This window comes from Pan troglodytes, chromosome 4 (genome assembly GCF_028858775.2).
Source record: "Pan troglodytes isolate AG18354 chromosome 4, NHGRI_mPanTro3-v2.0_pri, whole genome shotgun sequence".
Taxonomy (NCBI): domain Eukaryota; kingdom Metazoa; phylum Chordata; class Mammalia; order Primates; family Hominidae; genus Pan; species Pan troglodytes.
This window is the reverse complement of record NC_072402.2, coordinates 64,724,927-64,752,689: the sequence shown is the minus strand read 5'-3', so window position 1 is coordinate 64,752,689 and position 27,763 is coordinate 64,724,927. Positions and strand designations below refer to the sequence as shown.

Below are 27,763 nucleotides of genomic sequence, written 5' to 3'. Positions count from 1 at the left end.
AAGCATTCTGAGAAACTTCTTTGTGATGTGTGCATTCAACTCACAGAGCTGAACCTTCCTTTTGATAGAGCAGTTTTGAAACACTCCTTTAGTAGAATTGGCACATGGATGTTTGGAGTGTTTTGAAGTCTTCTGTGGTAAAGGAAATATATTCACATGAAAACTAGAAAGATGCGTTCTCAGAAAATTCTTTGCGCTATGTGCATTCAACTCACAGAGTTGAACATTCCATTTCATAGAGCAGTTTTGAAACACTCTTTTTGTAGAATCTGCAAGTGGATATTTGGACTGATTTGTGGCCTTCATTGGAAACGAGAATGTCTTCTCATAAAAAATTGTCAGAAGCATTCTCAGAAACTTCTTTGTGATGTTTGCATTTAACTCACAGAGTTGAACATACCTTTTCATAGAGGAGTTTTGAAACACTCTTTTTGAGGTATCCACAAGCAGATATTTGTACTGCTTTGTGGCTTTCATTGGAAACGGGAATGTCTTCTCATAAAAACTTGACAGTAGCGTTCTCAGAAACTTCTTTGTGATGTGTGCATTCATCTCACTGTGTTGAACCTTCTTTTTCATAGCGCAGTTTGAAACACTCTATTTGCAGAGTCTGAAAGTGGACATTTGGAATGCTTTGAGGGGTACTGTGGAAAATTTGAGGGCTGTGGTGGAAGAGGAAATATGTTCACATAAAAACTAGAAAGAAGCATTCTCGGAAACTTCTTTGTGATGTGTGCATTCAACTCACAGATTTGAACCTTTCTTTTGATAGAGCAGTTTTGAAACACTCTTTTTGTAGTATCTGCAAGTTGACATTTGGAATGCTTTGAGGGGTACTGTGGAAAAGGAAGTATCTTCACATAAAAACTAGACAGAAGCATTCTCAGAAACTTCTTCATGATGTGTGCATTTAACTCACAGAATTGAAACACCCTTTGATAGAGCAGTTTAGAAACACTCTTTGTGTAGAATCTGCAAGTGGATATTTGGTGTGCTTTGAGGCCTATTGTAGAAAAGAAAATATCTTCATATAAAAACTGGACAGAAGAATTCTCAGAAAATGCTTTGTGTTGTGTGCATTCAACTCATGGAATTGAGCATGTCTTTTGACAGTGCAGCTCTGGAACACTCTTTTTTTAGAATCTGCAAGTTGACATTTGGAGAGCTTTGAGGTCTCTGGTGGAAAAGGAAATATCTTCATATAAGAACTGGGTAGAAGCCTTCTCAGAAACCTCTTTGTGATGATTGAATTCAACTCACAGAGTTGAGCATACCTTTTGATACAGCAGTTTTGAAACACTCTTTTTGTAGAATCTGCAAGTTAATGTTTGGAGCGTTTTGAGGCCTAAGGTTGAAATGGGAATATTTTCACATGAAAATTAGAAAGAAGCATTCTCAGAAACTTCTTTGTGATGATTGAATTCAACTCACAGAGTTGAACATACCTTTTCATACAGCAGTTTTGAAACACTCTTTTTTTAGAATCTGCATGTGGGTATTTGGACTGCTTTGAGGCCGTTGTTGGAAACGGGAATATCTTCTCATAAAAACTTGAGAGAAGCATTCTCAGAAACTTCTTTGTGATGTTTGCATTCAACTCACAGAGTTGAACCTTCATTTTGATAGAGCAGTTATGAAATACTCTTTTTGTAGAATCTGCAAGTGTGCATTTGGAGGGCTTTGAGGGTTATGGTGGAAAATGCAATTTCTTCACATAAAAACTAAACAGAACCATTCTCAGAAAGTCCTTTGTGTTGTGTGCATTCAGCTCACAGAATTGAATCTTCCTTTTGATAGAGCAGTTTTGAAACACTCTATTTGCAGAATCTGCAAGTGGACATTTAGAGCGCTAGGTGGGTGATGGTATAAAAGGAAATATCTTCACATATAAACTAGATAGAAGCATTGTCAGAAAATTCTTTGTGACATTTGAATTCAACTCACAGAGATGAACATAGCCTTCCAGAGAGCAGTTTTGTGAGACTCTTCTTGTACAATCTGCAACTGGATATTTGAAATACTTTGTGGCCTTCGTTGGAAATGGCAATAGCTTCACAAAAATACTAGAAAGAAGCATTCTCAGAAACTTCTTTGTGATATGTGCATTCAACTCACAGAGTTGACCCTTTTTTTTTGATAGAGCACTTTTGAAACACTCTTTTTGTGGAATCTGCAAGTGGATATTTGGAACGGTTTGAGGCCTTTGTTGGAAAAGGGAATAACTTCCCATAAAAACTAGACAGAAGGATTCAGAGAAACTTATTTGTGATGTTTGCATTCAACTCACAGAGTTGAACCTTCTTTTGACAGAGCAGTTTTGAAACACTATTTTTTTATGAATATGGAAGTGGATATTTGGGCCAGTTTGAGGTCTTCATGGGAAACGGGAATGTCTTCACATAAAAACTAGACAGAAATATTCTCAGAGTCTTCCTTGTGATGTGTGTATTCAACTCACAGAGTTGAACCATCCTTTTGATAGAGCAGTTTTGAAACACTCTTTGTGTAGAATCTGCAGGTGGATATTTGGTGTGCTTTGATGCCTAATGTAGAAAAGATGATATCTTCATATTAAAACTGGACAGGAGCATTCTCAGAAAATACTGTATATTACATGCATTCAACTCACAGAGTCGAACATTTCTTTTGATAGTGTAGCTTTCCAACACTCTTCTTGTATAATCTGCAAATGGACATTTGGAGAGTTTTGAGGTCTATTGTGGAAAAGGAAATATCTTCATATAAGTACTAGACAGAAGCTTTCTCAGAAACTTCTTTGTAATGATTGAATTCAACTCACAGAGTTGAGCACACCTTTTGATACAGCAATTTTGAAACACTCTTTTTGTAGAATCTGCAAGTGAATGTTTGGAGCGTTTCGAGTCCTACGGTTGAAACGGGAATATCTTCACATGAAAACTAGAAAGAAGCATTCTCAAAAACTGCTTTTTGATGTGTGCATTCAACTCACAGAGTTGAACATTCCTTTTCATACAGCAGTTTTGAAACACTCTTTTTGTAGAATCTGCAAGTGGATATTTGGACTGCTTTGTGGTCTTCGTTGGAAATGATAATATCTTCTGATAAAAATTTGACAGAAGCTTTCTCAGAAACTTCTGTGTGATGTGTGCATTCAACTCACAGTGTTGAAGCTTGCTTTTGATAGAGCAGTTTTGAATCACTCTTTTTGTGGAATCTGCAAGGGGATATTTGGACGGGTTTGAGGCCTTCATTGGAAACGGGAATATCTTCACATAAAAACTAGACACAAGGATTCAGAGAAACTTCTTTGTGATGTGTGCAATCAACTCACAGATTTGAACATTCTTTTTTGTAGAGCAGTTTTGAAACACTCTTTTTGTAGAATCTGCAAGTGGATATTTCAACTGCTTTGTGGCCTTCATTGGAAACGGGAATATATTCTCATAAAAACTAGACAGAAATATTCTCAAAAACTGCTTTGTCTGTGCATTCAAGTCACAGAGTTGAACCTTCCTTTTGGTAGAGCAGTTTTAAAACACACTTTTTGTGGAATCTGCAATTGGACATTTGGAGCACTTTGAGGGCTATGGTGGAAAAGGTAATATCTTCCCATAAAAACTAGACAGAAGCATTCTCAGAAAGTCTTTTGTGATGTGTGCATTCAACTCACAGAGTTGAATCTTCCTTTTATAGAGCAGTTTTGAAACACTCTATTTGCAGAATCTGCAAGCGGCCATTTACAGCGCTTTGTGGGTGGTGGTGGAAAAGGAAATATCTTCACATAAAAACTAGACAGAAGCATTCTCAGAAACTTCTTTGTGATATTTGAATTCAACTCACAGAGTTGAACATAGCTTTCCAGTGAGCATTTTTGCAACACTCTTTTTGTAGTATCTGCAAGTGGATATTTGGAATACTTTGTGGCCTTCACTGGAAACGGCAATAGCTTCACATAAAAACTAGACAGAAGCATTCTCAGAAACTTCTTTGTGATGTGTGCATTCAACCCACAGAGTTGAACCTTCCTTTTCACAGAGCAGTTTTGAAACTCTCTATTTGCAGAATCTGCAAGTGGACATTTGGAGCGCTTTGAGGGCTATGGTGGAAAAGGAAATATCTTCACATAAAAACTAAGAAGCATTCTCAGAAAGTCCTTTGTGATGTGTGCATTCAACTCAGAGTTGAATCTTCCTTTTGATAGAGCAGTTTTGAAACGCTCTATTTGCAGAATATGCAAGTGGACATTTAGAGCACTTTGTGGGCGATGGTGGAAAGGAAAATATCTTCACCTAAAAACTAGATGGAAGCATTCCTCGAAACCTCTTTGTGATGTTTGAATTGAACTCACAGAGTTTCACTTACCTTTCCAGAGAGCAGTTTTGCAACATTCTTTTTGTAGAATCCGCAAGTGGATATTTGGAATTCCTTGTGGCCTTCGTTGGAAATGGCAATACCTTCACATAAAAACTAGACCGAAGCATTCTCAGAAACTTCTTTGTGATGTTTGCATTCAACTCACAGAGTTGAACCTTCCTTTTGATAGAGCAGTTTTGAAACACTCTATTTTTAAGAATATGGAAGTGGATATTTGGGCTGGTTTGATGTCCTCGTTGGAAACGGGAATGTCTTCACATAAAAACTAGACAGAAGCATTCTCAGAATCTTCTTTGTGATGTGTGCATTGAACTCACAGAGTTGAACCATCCTTTTGGTAGAGCTCTTTTAAAACACACTTTTTGTGGAATCTGCAATTGTACATTTGGAGAGCTTTGAGGACTATGTTGGAAAAGGTAATATCTTCCCATGAAAACTAGACAGAAGCATTCTCAGAAACTGCTTTCTGTGTGTGCATTCAACTGACAGAGTTGAACCTTTCCTTTGAAAGAGCAGCTTTGAAACACTCTTTTTCTAGAATCTGCTAGAGGACATTTGGAGAGGTTTGAAGTCTATGATAGAAAAGGTAATATCTTTATATAGAAACTAAACAGAGGAATTCTCAGAAACTTCTTTGTGATGTTTGCATTAAAGTCTCATTTTTGAGCCCTCCTTTTGATGGAGCAGTTTTGAAACACTCCTTTTGTAGAATCACCAAGTGGATATTTGGAGCTCTTTGAGGGCTATGGTGGAAAAGCAAATATCTTCACAGAAAAACTAGACAGAAGCATTCTCAGAAACTTCTTTGTGATGTTTGCATTCAACTCACAGAGTTGAACATACCTTTTCATAGAGCAGTGTTGAAACACTCTTTCTATCGTGTCTGCAAGTGGATATTTGTACTGCTTTGTGGCTTTCATTGGAAACGGGAATGCCTTCTCATAAAAAATTGACAGTAGCATTCTCAGAAACTTCTTTGTGATGTGTGAATTCAACTCACAGAGTTGAACATTCGTTTTCATAGAGCAGTTTTGAAACACCTATTTGCAGAATCTGAAAGTGGACATTTGGAGCACTTTGGGGGCTTTGGTGGAAAAGGAAATATCTTCCCATAAAAACTAGACAGAAGCATTCTCAGAAACTGCTTTCTGTGTACATTCAACTCACAGAGTGGAACATTTCGTTTGAAAGAGCAGCTTTGAAACACTCTGTTTGTAGAATCTGCATGTGGACATTTTGAGAGCTTTGAGGTCTATGGTGGAAAAGGAAATATCTTCACATAAAAACTAGACAGAAGCATTCTCAGAAACTTCTTTGTGATGTGTGCATTTGACTCACAGAGTTGAACCTTTCTTTTGATAGAGCAGTTTTGAATCACTCTTTTTGTGGAATCTGCAAGTGGATATTTGGACCGGTTTGAGGCCTTTGTTGGAAATGGGAATAACTTCCCATAAAAACAACACAGAAGTATTTTCAGAAACTTCTTCATGATGTTTGCGTTGGACTCACAGAGGTGAATCTTCCTTTTGATAGACCAGTTTTGAAACACTCTTTTTTTAAGAATATGGAAGTGGATATTTGGGCCGGTTTGAGGTCTTCGTTGGAAACGGTAATGTCTTCACATAAAAACTAGACAGAATCATTCTCAGAATCTTCTTTGTGATGTGTGCTTTCAACACACGGAGTTGAACCATGCTTTTGATAGGGAAGTTTTGAAACACTCTTTGTTTAGAATCTGCACGTAGATATTTTGTATGCTACGTGGCCTATTGTAGAAAAGAATAAATCTTCATATAAAAACTGGACAGAAGTATTCTCACAAACTTCTTTGTGGTGTCTGCATTCAACTCACAGGGTTGAACCATTTTTTTGATAGAGCAGTTTTAAAACACTCTTTCTGTAGAATCTAGATGTGGATATTTGGTGCGTTTTGAGGCCTATTGTAGAAAAGAAAATTACTTCTTCAAAAACCTGGACAGAAGCATTCTCAGAAAATACTTTGTGTTGTGTGCATTCAACTCACAGGGTTGAACGTTCGTTTTCATAGAGCAGTTTTGAAACACTCTTTTTGTAGAATCTGCAAGTGGATATTTGGACTGATTTGTGGCCTTCATTGGAAACGAGAATGTCTTCTCATAAAAACTTGACAGAAGCATTCTCAGAAACTTCTTTGTGATATGTGCATTTGACTCACAGTTGAACCTTTCTTTTGATAGAGCAGTTTTGAATCACTCTTTTTGTGGAATCTGCAAGTGGATATTTGGACCGGTTTGAGGCCTTTGTTGGAAAAGGGAATAACTTCCCATAAAAACAACACAGAAGCATTTTCAGAAACTTCTTCGTGATGTTTGCATTGGACTCACAGAGATGAATCTTCCTTTTGATAGAGCAGTTTTGAAACACTCTTTTTTTAAGAATATGGAAGTGGGTATTTGGGCCGGTTTGAGGTCTTCGTTGGAAACGGTAATGTCTTCACATAAAAACTAGACAGAATCATTCTCAGAATCTTCTTTGTGATGTGTGCTTTCAACACACGGAGTTGAACCATCCTTTTGATAGGGCAGTTTTGAAACACTCTTTGTTTAGAATCTGCACGTGGATATTTTGTACGCTATGTGGCCTATTGTAGAAAAGAATATATCTTCATATAAAAACTGGATAGAAGCATTCTCACAAACTTCTTTGTGATGTCTGCATTCAACTCACAGGGTTGAACCATTTTTTGATAGAGCAGTTTTGAAACACTCTTTCTGTAGAATCTAGACGTGGATATTTGGTGCGTTTTGAGGCCTCTTGTAGAAAAGAAAATAACTTCTTCAAAAACCTGGACAGAAGCATTCTCAGGAAATATTTGTGTTGTGTGCATTCAACTCACAGAGTCGAACATTTCTTTTGATAGTGCAGCTTTGAAACAATCTTTTTGTAGAGTCTGCAAGTGGACATTTGGAGAGCTTTGAGGCCTATGGTGGAAAAGGAAATATCTTCATGTAAGAACTCGACAGAAGTTTCTCAGAAACTTCTTGGCGATGATTGAATTCAACTCACAGTGTTGAGCATAATTTTTGATACAGCAGTATTGCAACACTCTTTTTGTAGAATCTGCAAATGGATGTTTGCAGTGTTTTGAGGTTTATGGTTGAAACGGGAATATATTCACATGAAAACTAGAAAGAAGCATTCTCAGAACCTTCTTTGTGATGTGTGCATTCAAATCACAGAGTTGAACATTCCTTTCCATAGAGCAGTTTTGAAACACTCTATTTGCAGTATCTGAAAGTGGACATTTGGAGGGCTTTGAGAGCTATGGTGGAAAAGGAAATATCTTCCCATAAAAATTATACTGAAGCATTCTCAGAAACTTCTTTGTGATGTGTGCATTCAACTCACAGAGTTGAACTTTTCTTTTGAAAGAGCAGTTTTGAAACACTCTTTTTGTGGAATCTGAAAGTGGATATTTGGACCGGTTTGAGGCCTTCGTTGGAAACGGGAGTAACTTCCCATAAAAACAAGACAAAAGCATTCTCAGAAACTTCTTTGTGATGTTTGCATTCAACTCACAGAGTTGAAGCTTCCTTTTGATAGAGCAGCTTTGAAACTCTCTTTTTTTAGAATATGGTAGTGCATGTTTGAACCGGTTTGAGGTCTTCATTGGAAAGGGGATTGTCTTCACATAAAAACTAGACAGAAGCATTCTCAGAATCTTCTTAGTGATGTGTGCACTCAAAACACGGAGTTGAACAATCCTTTTGATAGGGCAGCTTTGAAATACTTTTTGTGTAGAATCTGCACGTGGATATTTGGTGCACTTTGAGGCCTATTGTAGAAAAGAAAATATCTTCATCCAAAAACTGGACAGGAGCATTCTCAGAAAATACTTTGTGTTGTGTGCATTTAACTCACAGAGTCAAACATTTCTTTTGATAGTGCAGCTTTTAAACACTCTTTTTGTACAATGTGCAGGTGGACATTTGGAGAGCTTTGAGGCCTATGGTGGAAAAGGAGATATTTTCATATAAGAACTAGACAGAAGATTCTCAGAAACTTCTTGGCAATGATTGAATTCGACTCACAGAGTTTAGCATACCTTTTGATACAGCAGTTTTGGAACACTCTTTTTTGTGGAATCTGCATGTGGACATTTTGGGAGCTTTGAGGTCTTTGGTGGAAAAGGAAATATCTTCACATAGAAACTAGACAGAAGCAATCTCAGAAACTTCTTTGTGATGTTTGCATTCAACTCCGAGAGTTGAACATACCTTTTCATAAAGCAGTTTTGAAACACTCTTTTTATAGAATCTTCATGTGGGTATTTGGACTGCTTTGTGGCCTTTGTTGGAAACGGGAATATCTTCTCATAAAAACTTGACAGAAGCATTCTCAGAAATTCTTTGCGATGTTTGCATTCAACTCACAGAGTTGAACATTTCTTTTGATAGAGCAGTTTTGAAACACACTTTTTGTGGAATCTGCAAGTGGATATTTGGACCAGCTTGAGGCCTTTGTTGGAAATGGGAATAACTTCCCATAAAAAACTAGACAGAAGCATTCTCAGAAGCTTCTTTGTGATGTTTGCATTCAACTGACCGAGTTGAACCTTCCTTTTGATAGAGCAGTTTTGAAACACTCTTTTTTTAAGAATATGGAAGTGGATATTTTGGCTGGTTTGAGGTCTTCGTTGGAAACAGGAATGTCTTCACATAAAAACTAGACAGAAGCATTCTCAGAATGTTCTTTGTGATGTGTGCATTCAACTCATGGAGTTGAACCATCCTTTTGATAGGGCAGTTTTGAAACACTGTTTAGAATCCGCACGTGGATATTTGGTGTGCTTTGAGGCCTATTGTAGAAAAGAAAATATCTTCATATAAAAACTGGAGAGAAGCATTCTCAGAAACTTCTTTGTGATGTGGGCATTCAACTCACAGATTTGAACCATTTTTTTGATAGAGCAGTTTTGAAACACTCTTTGTGTACAACCTGCAGGTGGACATTTGGAGAGCTTTCAGGCCTGTTGTAGAAAAGAAAATATCTTCATCTAAAAACTGGACAGAAGCATTCTCAGAAAATATTTTGTGCTGTGTGCATTCAACTCACAGAGTTGAAGATTTCTTTTGATAGTGCAGCTTTGAAACACTTTTTTTGTAGAATCTGCAAGTGGACATTTGGAGAGCTTTGAGGCCTATGGTGGAAAAGGCAATATCTTCATATAAGAACTAGACAGAAGTTTCTCAGAAACTTCTTTGTGATGATTGAATTCAACTCACAGAGTTGAGCATACCTTTTGATACAGCAATTCTGAAACACTCTTTTTGTAGAATCTGCAAGTGGATTGTTGGAGCCTTTTGAGGCGTACGGTTGAAACTGGAATATATTCACATGAAAACTAGAAAGAAGCATTCTCAGAAACTTCTTTGTGATGTGTGCATTCAACTCACAGAGTTGAACCTTCCTTTTGATAGAGCAGCTTTGAAACACTCCTTTTTTTTAGAATATGGAGATGGATATTTGGGCCGGTTTGAGGTCTTCTTTGGAAACGGGAATGTCTTCACATAAAAACTAGACAGAAGCATTCTCAGAATCTTCTTTGTGATGTGTGCATTCAACATACGGAGTTGAACCCTCCTTTTGATAGGGCAGTTTTGAAATACTCTTTGTGTTGAATCTGCACGTGGATATTTGGTGCGCTTTGAGGCCTACTGTAGAAAAGAAAATATCTTCATAAAAAACTGGACAGAAGAATTCTCAGAAAACACTTTGTGTTGTGTGCATTTAACTCACAGAGTCGAACATTTCTTTTGATAGTGCAGCTTTGAAACACTCTTTTTGTACAATCTGCAGGTGGAGATTTGGAGAGCTTTGAGGCCTATGGTGGAAAAGGAAATATGTTCATATAAGAACTAGACAGAAGATTCTCAGAAACTTCTTGGCGATGATTGAATTCAACTCACAGAGTTTAGCATACCTTTTGATAGAGCAGTTTTGAAACACTCGATTTGCAGAATCTGCAAGTGGATATTTGGAATACTTTGTGGCCTTTGCTGGAAACGGCAATAGCTTCACATAAAAACTAGACAGAAGCAATCTCAGAAACTTCTTTGTGATGTTTGCATTTAACTCACACAGTTGAACATACCTTTTCATAGAGCAGTTTTGAAACACTTTTTTTGTAGTATCTGCAATAGGATATTTTTACTGCTTTGTGGCTGTGTTTGGAAATGGGAATGCCTTCTCATAAAAACGTGACAGTAGCATTCTCAGAAACTCCTTTGTGATGTTTGCATTAAATTCTTGGAGTTGTACCTTCCTTTTGATAGAGCGGTTTTGAAAAACTCTTTTTTTAAGAATATGGAAGAGGATACTTGGGCTGGTTTGAGGTCTTTGTTGGAAACGGGAATGTCTTCACATAAAAACTAGACAGAAGCATCCTCAGAATGTTCTTTGTGATGTGTGCATTCAACTCACGGAGTTGAACCATCCTTTTGATAGGGCAGTTTTGAAATACTCTTTGTGTAGAATGCACACGTGGATATTTGGTGCGCTTTGAGGCCTATTGTAGAAAAGAAAATATCTTCATATAAAAACTGGACAGAAGCACTCTCAGAGACTTCTTTGTGATGTGTGCATTCAACTGACAGAGTTGACACATTTGATGAGTTGGCTGGGATGACTCACGCTCTGCTCCTGTCAGGCTGCGTCCCTGTGAAATAACGCCACCGCTGCGCGGAGGCAGTGAGGCTCCTGCTGCAGCCACGGCCGCGGCTGTATTGGGGCTCCAGTTTGGGGTGGTGTAGGAGAGGGGACTGCGGGTGTCTCGTCTTGTCCAGGGCCAAAACTCCAGGAGTCCTATCCTCAGGACCTCCTTGAGCCGACTTCCACCGAGGGAGGGAGGGGGAGCTTCAGGACGCCTGCTGTGTTCTCAGGACTCCACTTCAGATCACATTTTGGCCCCCTCCGAGTGAGATAGGATGGGCTGGCAACATCTGGTGAGGCAGGCAGGGCCTCCCTGCAGCACAGAATGATCCCATAGGTTTCAAGGCCTAGTGTCGGCTGCAAATTCACTGATCCATCAACCCTCTGCCTCCCTCCTCCTTTGAAAGAGCAGTGGCCTGCCACGCTTCTAAAAGCACTGGGGATCCAGAAAGCTGACTGCACTTTACAGGAATCCTGCAAACAGGAACAGGGGCGAATCTGAGGTGCAGACCATGTGACCACGCGTGGCACTGGTGTATCCCACAGCAGATGGTGTAAATGTGTGTCACCGGAGGCAAACGGGGCGACGGCGGAACAAACGGTGTCATCCAGGCATGTGTCGGTGGAAGGGGGGAATGAGTGACTGCTCCATCAATGCCAAAAAAAAAAAAACGAAGAACACCTGGGACCTGGGGGGTGGGGTCACCTGTGCCTGAACCAAGCCACATTTTCAAGTGCCTACCAGAGGAGCAAAGAGGTTTCTGCAAAATTCGCTCCACACCCAACCCTCCACCGCTCTGGTAGCCCTGACGCAACTTTGGCTGCACCCAGCCCCAGCCCCAGCCCCAGCCCCATCCCCAGACCCAGCACCAGGCCCAGCCCCATCCCTTCGGTTCCCTGACATTCGTTTGGGACAGAAGATCAAGGGAGTCAGCCCACTCACGAGCAGAGGAGAGGATGTCCCTCAAGAATGAGACAGAAGTGCAGAGGAAACGCGACACCACCTGTCCTGGAAGACAAGGCAAGTCACGGTCGCCTAGCACTCTTTCTAGGCAATCCACCCACCCATGAGGGGAAACGTGGAGAAGAAGGAAGCTTCCCTGCCTGAGACACGTATGGAAGCCAAGAGCTCCAGGGTCATGCGACCTGCCCAATCCAGCAGAAACACGTTTGGAGAGAGAAACAGTCATGACACGGATCTCCAGGAAGTGTCTCCCTGACGGACTGGGAAGTCATCTTTGTTGAAGACATTTGTCCAGAGCGCGAGGCATCCAGGCCTCTGAGAAACAGGGGAGGCAGAGCGAGAGGGAGGACAGAGCGGAGGCCAGAGGCGAGGCAGGGTACAGCACCGTGCCCCTGCCACGGGCATAAGGGGTGGGTTTCCAAAAGGGTGGCTTGTCCAGAGAGGCCAGCGTTCCAGTGACAGGGATTGTTGCCATCTCCCATTCCTGGCTTCCTCTTGCAGAGCGTAACGTGGTGTGGCTTCATTTCTTGGAGAAGAGCCGTGAAAAGATACAAGCATCTTCTCTGACGTGGGTCTGCTGCTCTCCTGTGGGACAAAGAGCTCCTGTGGGGCTCTTGTCCTCGGCTGCAGTGTGTTCATCTCGATCCTAGGAAAGAGGCCACTGAGGATGGGGATGAGGTTTCAATTGCTGCAGGACAGACGCATCTCCTCACGTGGGCAGGCCTTCACACACCCAAAGTGGATCCGCGGTGGCGAAAACGATTGACAATCGGACTCATGACCCAGTCAGAGACGCAGAAAGAGGCTCACCAAAGACAGGCCGCCATGGAGAAACCGCTTTGTGGCGCACAGGCACATTCGGACAAAGAAACACATGCACATGGGCACACACACACAAACCGACAGAGAGAGGGAAAGAAACACACAGAGACCTAGAGACAGAGAGAGAAGAGAGAATGGGAGACACACTCACACACACACACACACAGAGATGCACACACAGGCAAACACACACACAGACACACTCACAGAGTCCTACAGGAGAGACATTGAAACACACACCCCCAGGCAACCCCTGAGGCTGCGGGGTTCTGCTCTCGATGAGAACGACCCTCGGGTGAGAGAGCAGCCCAGAGACACGCAGGCCGACCTGTCCTCGAGAGCACGGCGGCACGACTTTTGGCGAGACTCACCCCAACCAACACCGTCCGGGTAGGCCTGAGGCTGGGACGCTGTGCTGCTTCCCCCGGACTCCCCCTGGGGTTTCCTCATCCTGGTTGGCCCTTTGCGTCTCCTGGCATCCGGAGACGTTCCCGTCGACCCCGTGGAGACGCCAGGCCGGAGCCTCAGAGCCCCGACACCCAATCACTGCCACAGAGGGCTCCTGCTTTGCCAAGCCTCGGGGACTGGTTTCTAAGACAAGCGTGGGAACCACTGTGAGGGGAGAAGTCGCTTCGGCCTCACGCATGCGCATTGGCTGGGCCAACTCGCGCTGGGCTCCTGGCAGTCAGGCTGCGTCCCCTTTAAGTAATGCCACCGCTGCGTGGCGGCAGCGAGGCTCCTGCTGCAGCCCCGGGGGCAGCTGGATCCGGGCTCCAGTTTGGGGCGACATGGGAGAGGGGACCGCGGGTGTCTTTTCCTGTCCCAGGGCCAAACCCTCAGGAGTCCTGACCTCAGGACCTCCTTGAGCCGACTTCCACCGAGGAAGGGAGGGGGAGCTTCAGGACGCCTGCTTTGTTCTTAGGACTCCCCTTCAGATCCCTTTTTGCCCCCCCTCCCAAGTGCGATAGGATGGGCTCGCCACATCTGGTGAGGCAGGCAGGGCCTCCCTGCAACACAAAATGATCCCATTGGTCTCAAGGCCTAGTGTCATCTGCAAATTCCCTGATCCATCAGCCCTCTGCCTCCCTCCTCCTTTGAAAGAGCAGTGTCCTGCCAGGGTTCTAAAAGCCCTGGGGCTCCAGAAAGCCGACCGCGTTTTACAGGACTCCTGCAAACAGGAACAGGGGTGAATCTGAGGTGGAGACCATGTGACCACGCGTGGCACTGGCGTATCCCACAGTACCTGGTGTGAATGTGTGAATATTCTCATTCAGATTCTAAAAAAAGAATGTTTCAAAACTGCTCTATCAAAAGAAAGGTTCAACTCTGTGTGTTGCATGCGCACATCACAAAGAAGTTTCTGTGAATGCTTCTGTCTAGTTTTTATGTGAAGATATTTCGTTTTCCAAAATGGGCCTCAAAGGATATAACATGTCCACTTGTAGATTCTAGAAAAAGAGTGTTTCAAAACTGCTCAATCAAAAGAAAGGCTGAACTCTTTGAGTTCAATGCACACATCGCAAAGAAGTTTCTGAGAATGTTTCTGTGTAGTTTTTATGTGAAGATATATCGTTTTCCATCATAGGCCTCAAACGAAACCAAATATCCATTTGCAGATTTTACAAAAAGAGTGTTTGGAAACTGCTCTATCAAAAGAAAAGTTCAACTCTGTGAGTTGAAAGCACTCGTAACTAAGAAGTTTCGTAGAAGGCCTGTGTCTAGTTTTTATGTGTAGATATTTCCTTTTCCACCATAGGCCTCAAAGCGCTCCAAAAGTCCAGTTGCAGTTTCTGCAAAAAGAGTGTTTCAAAACTGCTCAATCAAAAGAAAGTTTCAAGTGTGTTATTTGAATGTACACATTACAAAGTAGTTTCTTAGAATGCATGTGTCTTGTTTTTATGTGAAGGTATTTCCTTTTCCTCCGTAGGCCACAAAGCACTCCAAATATCCACTTGTAGATTGTACAAAAAGGGTGTTTCAAAACTGCTCTATCAAAATAAAGGTTCAACTCTGTGAGTTGAAGGCACACATCACAAAGAAGTTTCGGAGAATGCTTTTGTCCATTTTTTATGTGAAGATATTTCATTTTCCAAAGTAGGCCACAAAGGGAACAAAATATCCCCTTGCAAATTCTACAAAAAGAGTGTCTCAAAACTGCCCTATCAAAAGAAATGTTCAATTCTGTGAGTTGAATGCACACATGCATAGAAGTTTCTGAGAATGCTTCTGTCTCCTTTTTATGTGAAGATATTTCCCTTTTCACTATAGGCCTCTAAGAGAACAATATACCCACTTGCATATGCTGCTAAAAGACTGTTTTAAAACTGCTCTATCAAAAGAATGGTTCAACTCTGTGAGTTTCATACACACATTACAAAGAATTTTCGGAGAATGCTTCTGTCTAGTTTTATGTGAAGATACTTCGTTTTCCAACATAGGCCTCAAAGGAAATCAAATATCCAGTTGCAGATTCTACAAATACAGTGTTTCCAAACTGTTCTAGCATAAGAAACGTTCAACTCCGTGACTTGAATGCAAACATCACAAAGAAGTTTCTGAGAATGCTTGTGTCTAGTTTTTATGTGAAGATATTTCCTTTTCCACGACAGCCCTCCAACCGCTCTAAATGTCCACTTGCAGATACTACAAAAAGAGTGTTTTAAAATTGCTCTATCAAAAGAAAGGTTTAACTCTATGAGTTGAATGTGCACATCACAAAGAAGTTTCTGAGAATGCTTCTGTCTAGTTTTTATGTGAAGATATTTCCTTTTCCAACATAGGCCTCAAAGCGCTCCAAATATCAACTCGCAGATTCTACAAAAAGAGTGTTTCAAAGCTGCTCTATCAAAAGAAAGGTTCAACTGTGTGTGTTGAATGCACACATCACAAATAAGTTTCTGAGAATGACTCTGTCTAGTTTTTATGTGAAGAGATTTCATTTTCCAACATATTCCTCAAAGGTAACAAAATCTCCACTTGCAGATTCTAGAAAAAGTGTGTTTCAAAACTGCTCTGTCAAAAGAAAGGTTCCACTCTTTGAGTTGAATGCACACATAACAAAGAAGTTTCTGAGAATGCTTCTGTCTAGTTTTTATGTGAAGATATTTTGTTTTCTATCATAGGCCTCAAAGGGAACAAAATATCCACTTGCGTATTCTGCAAAAAGAGTGTTTCAAAACTTTTCTATCAAAAGAAAGGTTCAACTCTGTGGATTGAATGCACACATTGCAAAGTAACTTCGGAGAATGCTTCTGTCTAATTTTTATCTGAAGATATTTCTTTTTCCACCATAGGCCTCCTAGCTCTCCAACTATCCACTTGCAGATTATAAAAAAAGGTTGTTTCCAAACTGCTCTATCAAAAGAAAGGTTCAACTCTTTGAGTTGAATGCTCACATCACAAAGAAGTTTTGAAGAATACTTCTGTCTTGTTTTTATGTGAAGATATTTCCTTTTCCACCATAGGCCTCAAATCGCTCCAAATATCCACTTGCAGATTTTACAAAAAGAGTGTTGCAAAACTGCTCTATCAAAAGAAAGGTTCAACTCTGTGAGTTGAATGCACACATCACAAGGACGTTTCTGAGAATGCTTCTGTCTAGTTTTATGGGAAGATACTTCCTTTTCCAATATAGGTCTCAAATGAAATTAAATATCCACTTGCAGTTTCTACAGAAACAGTGTTTCAAAACTGCTCTTTCAAAAGAAAAGTTCAACTCTGTGAGTTGAATACAAACATCACAAAGAAATTTCTGATAATGGTTGGGTCTAATTTTTATATGAACAGATTTCCTTTTCCAACATAGGCATCCAAATGTTCAATATACACACTTGCAGATTCAAAAAAAAGAGTGTTTCAAAACTGCTCCGTTGAAATGTTCAACACTGTGAGTTGAAGGCACACATCAAAATGACGTTTCAGAGAACGCATGTGTCTAGTTTTTAAGTGAAGATATTTCCTTTTCCACCATAGGCATCCAGGTGCTGCAAATATCCACTTGCAGATTCCACAAAGAGAGTATTTCAAAAGTGCTCTATCAAAGGAAAGGTTCACCTCTGTGAGTTCAATGCACACATAACAAAGAAGTTTCAGAGAAACATTCTGTCTAGTTTTTATGTGAAGATATTTCATTTTCCTTAACAGACCACAAAGGAAACCAAATATCCAATTGCAGATACTACAAAAAGAGTGTTTCAAAAGTGCTCTATCAAAAGAAGGGTTCAACTCTGTGAGTTCAATGCACACATCACAAACAAGTCTCGGAAAATGCTTTTTTCTAGTTTTTATGTGAAGATATTCTGTTTTCTAACATAGGCCTCAAAGCGCTTCAAATATCCATGTGCAGATACTACAAAAACAGTGTTTCAAAACTGCCCTATAAAAAGAAATGATCAACTCTGTGAGTTGAATACACACATCACAAAGAAGTTTATGAGAATGTCTGTGTCTTGTTTTTATGTGAAGATATTTCTTTTCCACCATACGCCTCAAATTTAACCAAATATCCACTTACAGATACTACAAAAAGATAGTTTCATAACTGCTGTATGAAAAGAAAGGTTCAACTCTGTCAGTTGAATGCACACATCACAAAGAAGTTTCTGAGAATTCTTGTGTCTAGTTTTTATGTGAAGATATGTACTTTTCCATCGTAGGCCACCAAGCCCTCCAAATATCCACTTGCAGATTCTGCAAAAGGATTGTTTAAAAACTGCTCTATCAAAAGAAAGGTTCAACTCTCTCAGTTGAATGCATACATCACAAAAAAGTTTCGGAGAATGTTTCTTTCTAGTATTTATATGAATATATTTCCTTTTCTACCGTGGGCTTCAAAAGGATCCAAATATCCACTTGCAGATTCTACAAAAAGAGTGTTATAACAGTGCTCTATCAAAAGAAATGTTCAACTCGTGAGTTTTATGCACACATCACAAAGAAGTTTCAGAGAATGCTTCTGTCTAGTTTTTATGTGAAGATATTTCCATTTCCACTGTACGCCTCCTAGCATTCCAAATATCCATTAGAAGATTTTAAAAAAAGAGTGTTTCAAAAGTCCTCTATCAAAAGAAAAGTTCAACTCTCTGAGTTGATGCACACATCATAAAGAAGTTTCTGAGAATGCTTGTGCTTGGTTTTTATGTGAAGATAATTCCTTTTCCACCATAGGCCTCCATGGGAACGAAATGTCCACTTGCAGATTCTACAAAAACAGTGTTTCAAAACGGCTCTATCAAAAGAAAGATTCAACTCTGTGAGTTGAATGCACACAACAAAAAGAAGTTTCTGAGAATGTTTCTGTCTAGTTTTTATGTGAAGATACTTCGTTTTCCAACATAGGCCTCAAAGGAAACAAAATGTCCACTTGCAGATTCTAGAAAAAGATTGTTTCAAAACTGCTCTATCAAAAGACAGGTTCATCTCCATGAGTTGAATGCACACATCACAAAGAAATTTCTGAGAATGCTTCCGTCTAGGTTTTATGTGAAGATATTTCGTATTGCATCATAGTCCTCAAAGGAAACAAAATATCCACTTGCAGATTCCACAAAAAGAGGTTTTCAAAACTGCTCTATCAAAAGAAAATTTCAACTCTTTTAGTTGAATGCATATATCACAAAGAAGTTTCGGGGAATGATTCTGTCTAGCTTTTATGTGAAGATATTTCCTTTTCCACCATAGGCTTCCAAAGGCTCCAAATATCCACTTACAGATTCTATAAAAAGAGTGTTTCAAAACTGCTCTATCAAAAGAAAGGTTCAACTCTGTGAGTTGAATGCACACATCACAAAGAAGATTCTGAGAATGCTTCTGTCTAGTTTTATGTGAAGATATCTTTTTTTCCAAAAGGGGCCTCAAAAGAAACCAAATATCTACTTGCAGATTCTATAAAAAGAGTGTTTCAAAACTGCTCTATCAAAAGAAACGTTCAACTCTGTGAGTTGAGTGCACTCATAACAAAGAAGTTTCAGAGAATGCTTGTGTCTAGTTTTTATGAGAAGATATTCCTGTTTCCAACAAAGGTTTCAAAGAGCTCCAAATATCCACTTGCAGATTCCACAAAAAGTGTGTTTAAAAACTGCTCTATCAAAAGAATGTTTCAACTCTGTGAGTTGAATGCACACATCACAATGAAGTTTCTGAGAATGCTTTTGTCTAGTTTTTATGTGAAGATAATTCAATTTCCACCATAGGCCTCCAAGTTCTCCAAATATCAACTTGTAGATTCTACAAAAAGAGCATTTCAAAACAGCTGTATCAAAAGAAAGTTTCAGCCGGGTGAGTTGAATGCACGCATCACAAAAAAGTTTCGGAGAATGCTTGTGTCTAGTTTTTACGTGAAGATATTTCCTTTTCCACCATAGGCCTCCAAGCGCTCCACATATCCACTTGCAGATTCAACAAAAAGAGTGTTTAAATACTGCTCTATCAAAAGAAAGGTTAAACTCTGTGAGTTGAATGCACACATCACAAACATGTTTCTGAGAAAGTTTCTGTCTAGCTTTTATGTGAAGATATTTCATTTTCCTATACAGGTCACAAAGGGAACAAAATATACCCTTGTAAATTCTAGAAAAAGAATGTTTTAAAACTGCTCTATCAAAAGGAAAGTTCAACTCTGTGAGTTGAATGCACACATCCAAAGAAGTTTCTGAGAATGCTTCTGTCTTTTTTTTAAGTGAAGATATTTCCTTTTCAAACACAGGCTGCCAAGCGCTCCAAATATCCACTTCCAGATCCTACAAATAGAGTGTTTCCAAACTGCTCTATCAAAAGAACAGTTCAACTCTTTGAGTTGAATGCACACATCACAAAAAATTTCTGAGAATGCCTGTTTCTACTTTTTATGTGAAGATATTTCCTTTTGCACTGCAGTCCTCAAAGCACTCCAAATATCCACTTGCAGATTCTTAAAAAAGAGTGTTTCAAAACTGCTCTATCAAAGGAAAAGTTCAACTCTGTCAGTTGAATGCATACATCACAAAGAAGTTTCGGAGAATCCTTCTGTCTAGTGCTTATGTGAAGAGATTTCATTTTCCCCTTAGGCCTCAAAGAAAACAAAATATCCACTTGCAGATTCTACAAAAAGAGTGTTTCAAAACTGCTCTATCAAAAGAAAGGTTCAACTCTGTGCTTTGAATGCACACATCACAAAGAAGTTACTGGGAATGCTTCTATGTAGTTTTTACGTGAAGGTATTTAGTTTTCAAACATAAGCCTCAAAGGAGACAAAATATCCACTTGCAGATTCTACTGAAAAAGTGTTTCAAAACTGCTCTATCAAAAGAAAGGTTCAACTATGTGAGTTTTATGCACACTTCAAAAAGAAGTTTCGGAGAATGCTTCTGTCTAGTTTTGATGTGAAGATATTTCCTTTTCCACCATAGGCCTCAAAGCGCTCCAAATATCCACTTGCAGATTCTACAAAAACAGTCTTTCAAAACTGCTCTATTAAAGAAAGGTTCAACTCCGTGAATTGAATGCAGACATCACAAAGAAGTTTCGGAGTATGCTTCTGTCTCGTTTTTATGTGAAGATATTTACTTTTCCACCATAGGCCTCAAAGCTCTCCAAATAGCCACATGGAGATTCTACAAAAGTCATTTTTCAAAACTGCTCTATCAAAAAAAGATAAACTTTGTGAGAGGAATGCACAAATCACCAAACAATTTCTGAGAATGTTTCTGTCTAGTTTTTATGTGAAGATATTCCCGTTTCGAACGAAGGCCTCAAACCGCACCTAATATCCACTTGCAGATTCTAAAAAAGAGTGTTTCAAAACTGCTCTATCAATCAAAACAAAGGTTCAAATCTGTGAGTTGAATGCAGGCATCACAAAGAAGTTTCGGAGAATACTTCCGTGTAGTTTTGATGTGAAGATATTTCCTTTTCCACCGTAGGACTCAAAGGGCTCCAAATATCCACTTGCAGAACCAACAAAAAGAGTGTTTCAAAACTGCTCTATCAAAGAAAGGTCAACTCTGTGAGTTGAAAGCACAAATCACAAAACAATTTCTGAGAATGCTTCTGTCTAGTATTTATGTGAAGATATTTCCTTTTCCAACCTAGGCCTCAAAGGGCACAAAATATCCAGTTTCAGATTTTACAAAAGGAGTGTTTCAAAACTACTCTGTCAAAAGAAAGGTTCAACTCTGTGAGGTGAAAGCACACATCACAAAGTAGTTTCTCAGAATGCTTGTTTGTCATTTTTATGTGAAGATATTTCCTTTTCCACCATAGGCCTCCAAGCGCTCCAAATATCCACTTGCAGATTCTACCAAAAGGGTGTTTCAAAACTGCTCTGTCAAAAGAAAGCTTCAACTCTGTGAGTTGAATGCACACATCGGGAGGAAGTTTCTGAGAATGCTTCTGTCTAGTTTTTATGGGAAGATAATTCAATTTCCAACATAGGCCTCAAAGTGCCCCAAATATCGACTTGCAGATTCCACAAAAAGGGTGTTTCAAAACTGCTCTATCATAAGAAAAGTTCAACTCTGTGAGTTGAGTGCACACATAACAAAGAAGTTTCTGAGAATGCTTCTGTCTAGTTTTTATGTGAAGATATTTCGTTTCCTGACATAGGCCTCAAAGGAAACTAAATATCCACTTGCAGATTCTACAAAAAGAGTATTTCAAAACTGCTCTATGAAAGGAAAGCTTCAACACGTTAAGTTGATTGCACCCATCACAAATAGGTTTCTGAGAATGATTCAGTCTAATTTTTATGTGAAGATATTTGTTTTTCCAATATAGGCCTCAACGAGCTCCAAATGTCCTTTTGCAGATTCTTTAAAAAGAGTGTCTCAAAACTGCTATATTAAAAGAAAAGTTCAAGACTGTGAGTTGAATGCACACTTCACAAAGTAGTTTCTGATAATGCTTCTGTCTAGTTTTTATGTTAAGTTATTTCGGTTTCCAATATAGGCCTCCAAGGGAAATAAATATCCCCTTGCAGATTCTACAAAATGAGTGTTTCAAAACTCCTCTATCAAAAGAAAGGTCCAACTCCTTCAGATGAATGCACACATCACAATGCAGTTTCTGAGAATGCTTCTGTCTACTTTTTATGTGAAGATATTTCATTTTCCAACATTGGCCTCAAAGGGAACCTGATATCCCCTTGCAGATTCTACAAAAAGAGTGCTTCAAAGCTGCTCTATCAAAAGAAATGTTCAACTCTGTGAGTTGAATGCACAGATCACAAAGAAGTTTCTGTGAATGCTTCTGTCTGGTTTTTATGTGAAGATTTTTTTTTTCCATCATAGGCCTCCAAGTGCTCCAAATATCCACATGCAGATTCCTCAAAAAGAGTTTTTCAAAACTGCTTTATCAAAAGAAATGTTCAACTCTGTGAGTTTAATGTACACATCACAAAGAAGTTTCAGAGAATGCTTCTGTCTACTTTTAATATAAAGATATTTCCTTTTCCAAAATAGCCCTCAAAGAGATCCAAATATCCACTTGCAGATTTAAAAAAATAAGGTTTCAAAACAGCTCTATCAAAATAAATGTTCAACTCTGTGAGTTGAATGCACACACCACAAAGAAGTTTCAGAGAATATTTCTGTCTAGTTTTTATGTGAAGATATTTCCTTTTCAACCATAGGCCTCAAAGTGTTCCAAATATCCACCTGCAGATTCTACAAAAAGAGTGTTTCAAAACTGCTCTATCAAAAGTATTGTTCATCCCTGTGAGGTGAATGCATACATCACAGAGGAGTTTCCTAGAATGCTTCTGTTTATTTTTTATGTGAAGATATTTCCTTTTTCACCATAGGCCACATAGGGAACAAAATATCCACTTGCAGATTCTACAAAAAAGGTTTTTCAAAACTGCTCTATCAAAAGAAATGTTCAACACTGTGAGTTGAATGCATGCATCAAAAAGAAGTTTCGGGAGAATGCTTCTCTCTAGGTTTTCTGTGAAGATATTTCCAATTCCCCATAGGCCCCAAAGCACCCCAAATATCCACTTCCAGATTCTACAAAAAGTGTGGTCCAGTCTTTAATCCATCATGAATTAATTTTTGTATAAGATGTAAGGAAGGGATCCAGTTTCAGCTTTCTACATATGGCTAGCCAGTTTTCCCAGCACCATTTATTAAATAGGGAATCCTTTCCCCGTTGCTCGTTTTTCTCAGTTTTGTCAAAGATCAGATAGTTGTAGATATGCGGCGTTATTTCTGAGAGCTCTGTTCTGTTCCATTGGTCTATATCTCTGTTTTGGTACCAGTACCATGCTGTTTTGGTTACTGTAGACTTGTAGCATAGTTTGAAGTCAGGTAGTGTGATGCCTCCAGCTTTGTTCTTTTGGCTTAAGATTGACTTGGAGATGCGGGCTCTTTTTTGGTTCCATATGAACTTTAAAGTAGTTTTTCCCAATTCTGTGAAGAAAGTCATTGGTAGCTTGATGGGGATAGTGTTGAATCTGTAAATTACCTTGGGCAGTAGGGCCATTTTCACAATATTGATTCTTCCTACCTATGAGCATGGAATGTTCTTCCATTTGTTTGTATCCTCTTTTATTTCACTGAGCAATGGTTGTAGATCTCCTTGAAGAGGTCCTTCACATCCCTTGTAAGTTGGATTCCAAGGTATTTTATTCTCTTTGAAGCAATTGTGGATGGGAGTTCACTCAAGATTTGGCTCTCTATTTGTCTGTTGTTGGTGTATAAGAATGCTTGTGATTTTTGTACATTGATTTTGTATCCTGAGACTTGCTGAAGTTGCTTATCGGCTTAAAGAGATTTTGGGCTAAGACAACGGGGTTTTCTAGATATACAATCATGTCGTCTGTAAACAGGGACAATTTGACTTCCTCTTTTCCTTGTTGAATACCCTTTATTTCCTTCTCCTGCCTAATTGCCCTGGCCAGAACTTCCAACACTATGTTGAACAGGAGTGGTGAGAGAAGGCATCCCTGTCTTGTGCCAGATTTCAAAGGGAATGCTTCCAGTTTTTGCCCATTCAGTATGATATTGGCAGTGGGTTTGTCATAGATAGCTCTTATTATTTTGAGGTATGTCCCATCAATAACTAATTTATTGAGAGTTTTTAGCATGAAGGATTGTTGAATTTTGTCAAAGGTCTTTTCTGCATCTATTGATATAATCATGTGGTTTTTGTCTTTGGTTCTGTTTATATGCTGGATTACATTTATTGATTTTCATATATTGAACCAGCCTTGCATCCCAGGGATGAAGCCCACTTGATCATGGTGGATAAGCTTTTTGATGTGCTGCTGGATTCGGTTTGCCAGTATTTTATTGAGGATTTTTGCATCAATGTTCATCAAGGATGTTGGTCTAAAATCCTCTTTTTTGGATGTGTCTCTGCCTCGCTTTGGTATCAGGATGATGCTGGTCTCATAAAATGAGTTAGGGAGGATTCCCTCTTTTTCTATTGATTGGAATAGTTTCAGAAGGAATGGTACCAGTTCCTCCTTGTACCTGTGGTAAAATTCAGCTATGAATCCATCTGGTCCTGGACTCTTTTTCATTGGTAAGCTACTGATTATTGCCACAATTTCAGATCCTGTTATTGGCCTATTCAGAGAATCAACTTCTTAATGGTTTAGTCTTGGGAGAGTGTATGTGCCAAGGAATTTATCCATTTCTCCTAAATTTTCTAGTTCATTTGTGCAGAGGAGTTTGTAGTATTCTCTTATGGTAGTTTGTATTTCTGTGGGAACGGTGGTGATATCCCCTTTATCATTTATTTTACATCTATTTGATTCTTCTCTCTTTTTTTCTTTATTAGTCTTGCTAGCAGTCTATCAATTTTGTTCTTTCTAGTTTTTATGTGAAGATATTTCTTTTCCACCATAGACCTCAAAGCACACCAAATATGCACTTGCAGATTCTACAAAAAGAGTGTTTCAAAACTGCTCTATCAAAAGAAAGGGTCAACTCTGTGAGCTGAATGCACAAATCAGAAAGAAGTTTCTGAGACTGTTTCTGTCTAGTTTTTATGTGAAAATATTTGGTTTTCCAACATAGGCATCAAAGGGAAAAAATATCCACTTGCAGGTTGTACAAGAATAGTGTTTCAAAACTGCTCTATCAAAAGAAATGTTCATCTGTGTGAGATGAATGCCCACATCACAAAGAAGTTTCCGAGAATGCTTCTGTCTAGTTTTTATGTGAAGATATTTCATTTTACACCATAGGCCTCAAATCACTCCAAATATCCACTATCAGATTCTACAAAAAGAGCGTTATAAAACTACTCTATCAAAAGAAAGTTTTAACCACGTTAGCTGTATGCACACATCACAAAAAGTTTCTGAGAATGCTTCCGTCTAGTTTGTATGTGAAAATATTTCCTTTACCAACATAGGCCTCAAAGCGCTAAAAGTATCCACTTGCAGATACTACAAATGGAGTGTTACAAAACTGTTCTATAAAAAGAAAGGTTCAAATCGGTGAGTTGAATGCAAACAACACAAAGAAGTTTCTGATTATGCTTCTGTCTAGTTACTCTGTGAAGATATTTCCTTTTCCACCGTAGGCCTCAACCTTTCAAAATATCCAGTTGCAGATACTACAAAAAGAGTTTTTCAAAACTGCTCTATCAATAGAGAGGTTCAACTTTGTGAGTGGAATGCACACATCACAAAGAAGTTTCTGAGAATGCTTCTGTGTAGTTTTTATGCGAAGAAATTTCATTTACTACCATAGGCCTCAAAGTGCATGAAATATCCACTTGCAGATTCTACAAAAAGAGTGTTTCAAAACTACTCTATCAAAAAAAAGGTTGAACTCTGTGAGTTGAAGGCCCACATCACAAAGAAGTTTCAGAGAATGCTTCTTTCTAGTTTTTATGTGAAGATATTTCCTTTTCCGACATACGCCTCAAAGCGCTCCAAATATCCACTTGCAGATTCCAAAAAAACAGTGTTTCAAAACTGCTCTATCAAAAGAAAGGTTCAACTCTGTGAGTTGAATGCCCACATGACAAAGAACTGTCTGAGAATGCTTCTGTCTACCTTTTTTGTGAAGACATTTTCTTTTCCACCATATGACTCAAAGTGCTCCAAATATCCACTTGCAGATTCTCCAAAAAGAATGTTCCAAAACTGCTCTATCAAAAAGAAAAGTTCAACTCTGTGAGTTGAATGCACTCACCACAAACAACCCTCAGAGAAGGCTTCTGTCTAGTTTTTACGTGAAGATATTTCGTTTTCCAACATAGGCCTCAAAGGGAACTGAATATCCACTTGCAGATTCCACAAAAAGAGTGTTTCAAATCCGCTCTATCAAAAGAAATGTTCAACTCTGTAAGTTGAATGCACACATCAGAAAGAAGTTTCTGAGAATGCTTCTGTCCAGTTTTTATGTGAAGATATTTCCTTTTCCACCATAGGCCTCCAAATTAACCAAATATCCACTTGCAGATTCTACAAAAAGAGTATTTCAAAGCAGCTCTATCAAAACAAAATTTCAAATCCATGAGTTGAATGCACACATCACAGAGAAGTGTCTGAGAATGCTTCTATACAGTTTTTATGTGAAGATATTTCCTTTTCCATCATAGGCCGCAAAGCACTCCACATATCAACTGGCAGATTCTTCAAAAAGACTATTTCAAAACTGCACTCTCAAAAGACAAGTTTGTCTCAGTGAATTGAATGTCCACATCACAAAGAAGTTTTTGAGAATGCTTTTGTCTGGTTTTTATGTGATGATATTTCCTTTTCCAACATAGGCCTCAAAGCGCTTCAAATATCCACTTTCAGATTCTATAAAAAGAGTGTTTCAAAACTGCTGTATCAAAAGAAAGGTTCAACTCCATTAGTTGAATGCACACATCACAAAGATGTTTCTGAGAATGCTTTTCTCTGGTTTTTACTTGAAGATATTTCCTTTTCCACCATATGCCACAAAGGGAACCAAATATCCACTTGCAGATTCTACAAAAAGAGAGTTTCAAAACTACTCTATCAAAAAAAAGGTTGAACTCTGTGAGTTGAATGCCCACATCATGAAGAAGTTTTGGGGAATGCTTCTGTGTAGTTTTTATGTGAAGATATTTCATTTTCCACCATAGGCCTCAAAGCGCTCCAAATATCTACTTGCAGATTCTAAAAAAAGAATGTTTCAAATCTGCTCTATCAAAAGAAAATTTGAACTCTGTGAGTTGAATGCACTCACCACAAAGAAGTTTCAGAGAATGATTCTTTCTAGTTTTTATGGGAAGATATTTCGTTTTCCAACATATGCCTCAAAGGGAACTAAATATCCACTTGCAGATCCTGCAAAAAGAGTGTTTCAAAACTCCCCTATCAAAAGAAGTGTTCTACTCTGTGAGTTGAATGCACACATCACAAAAGTTTCTGAGAATTATTCTGTTTAGGTTTTATGTGAAGATATTTCCTTTTCTACCATAGGCCTCAAAGGGCTCCAAATATCCACTTGCAGATTCTAGAAAAAGAGTGTTTCAAAACTGCCCTATCAAAGGAAATGTTCAACTCTGTGAGTTGAATGCACACATCACTTAGAAGTTTCTGAGAATTATTCTGTCTAGTTTTTATGTGAAGATATTACCTTTTCCAGCATAGGCCTCAAAGCGCTCCAAATATCCACTTGCAGATTCTACAAAAACAGTGTTTCAAAACTACTCTACAAAAAGAAAGGTTCACCTCTGTGAGTTGAATGCCCACATCAAAAAGAAGTTTCTGAGAATGTTTCCGTCTAGTTTTTATGTGAAGATATTTCGTTTTCCGCCATAGGGCTCAAAGCGCTCCTAATATCCAGTTGCAGATTCTACAGGAAGAGTGTTTCAAAACTGCTCTATCAAAAGAAGGGTTTAGCTCTGTGAGTTGAATGCACACATCACAAAGAAGTTTCTGAGAATGATTGTGTCTAATTTTTATGTGAAGATATTTCATTTTCCAAGAAAGGCCACCAAAGGTACGAAATATTCCTTTGCAAA

General features: G+C 39.0%; 1 pseudogene; it reads left to right on the top strand.

Moving 5' to 3' along the window:
* The first annotated feature begins 13,476 nt into the window (after nucleotides 1-13,476).
* Nucleotides 13,477-27,763, top strand: part of LOC134810151 (protein FAM27D1-like) — an 85,199-nt pseudogene continuing 70,912 nt past the window's right edge.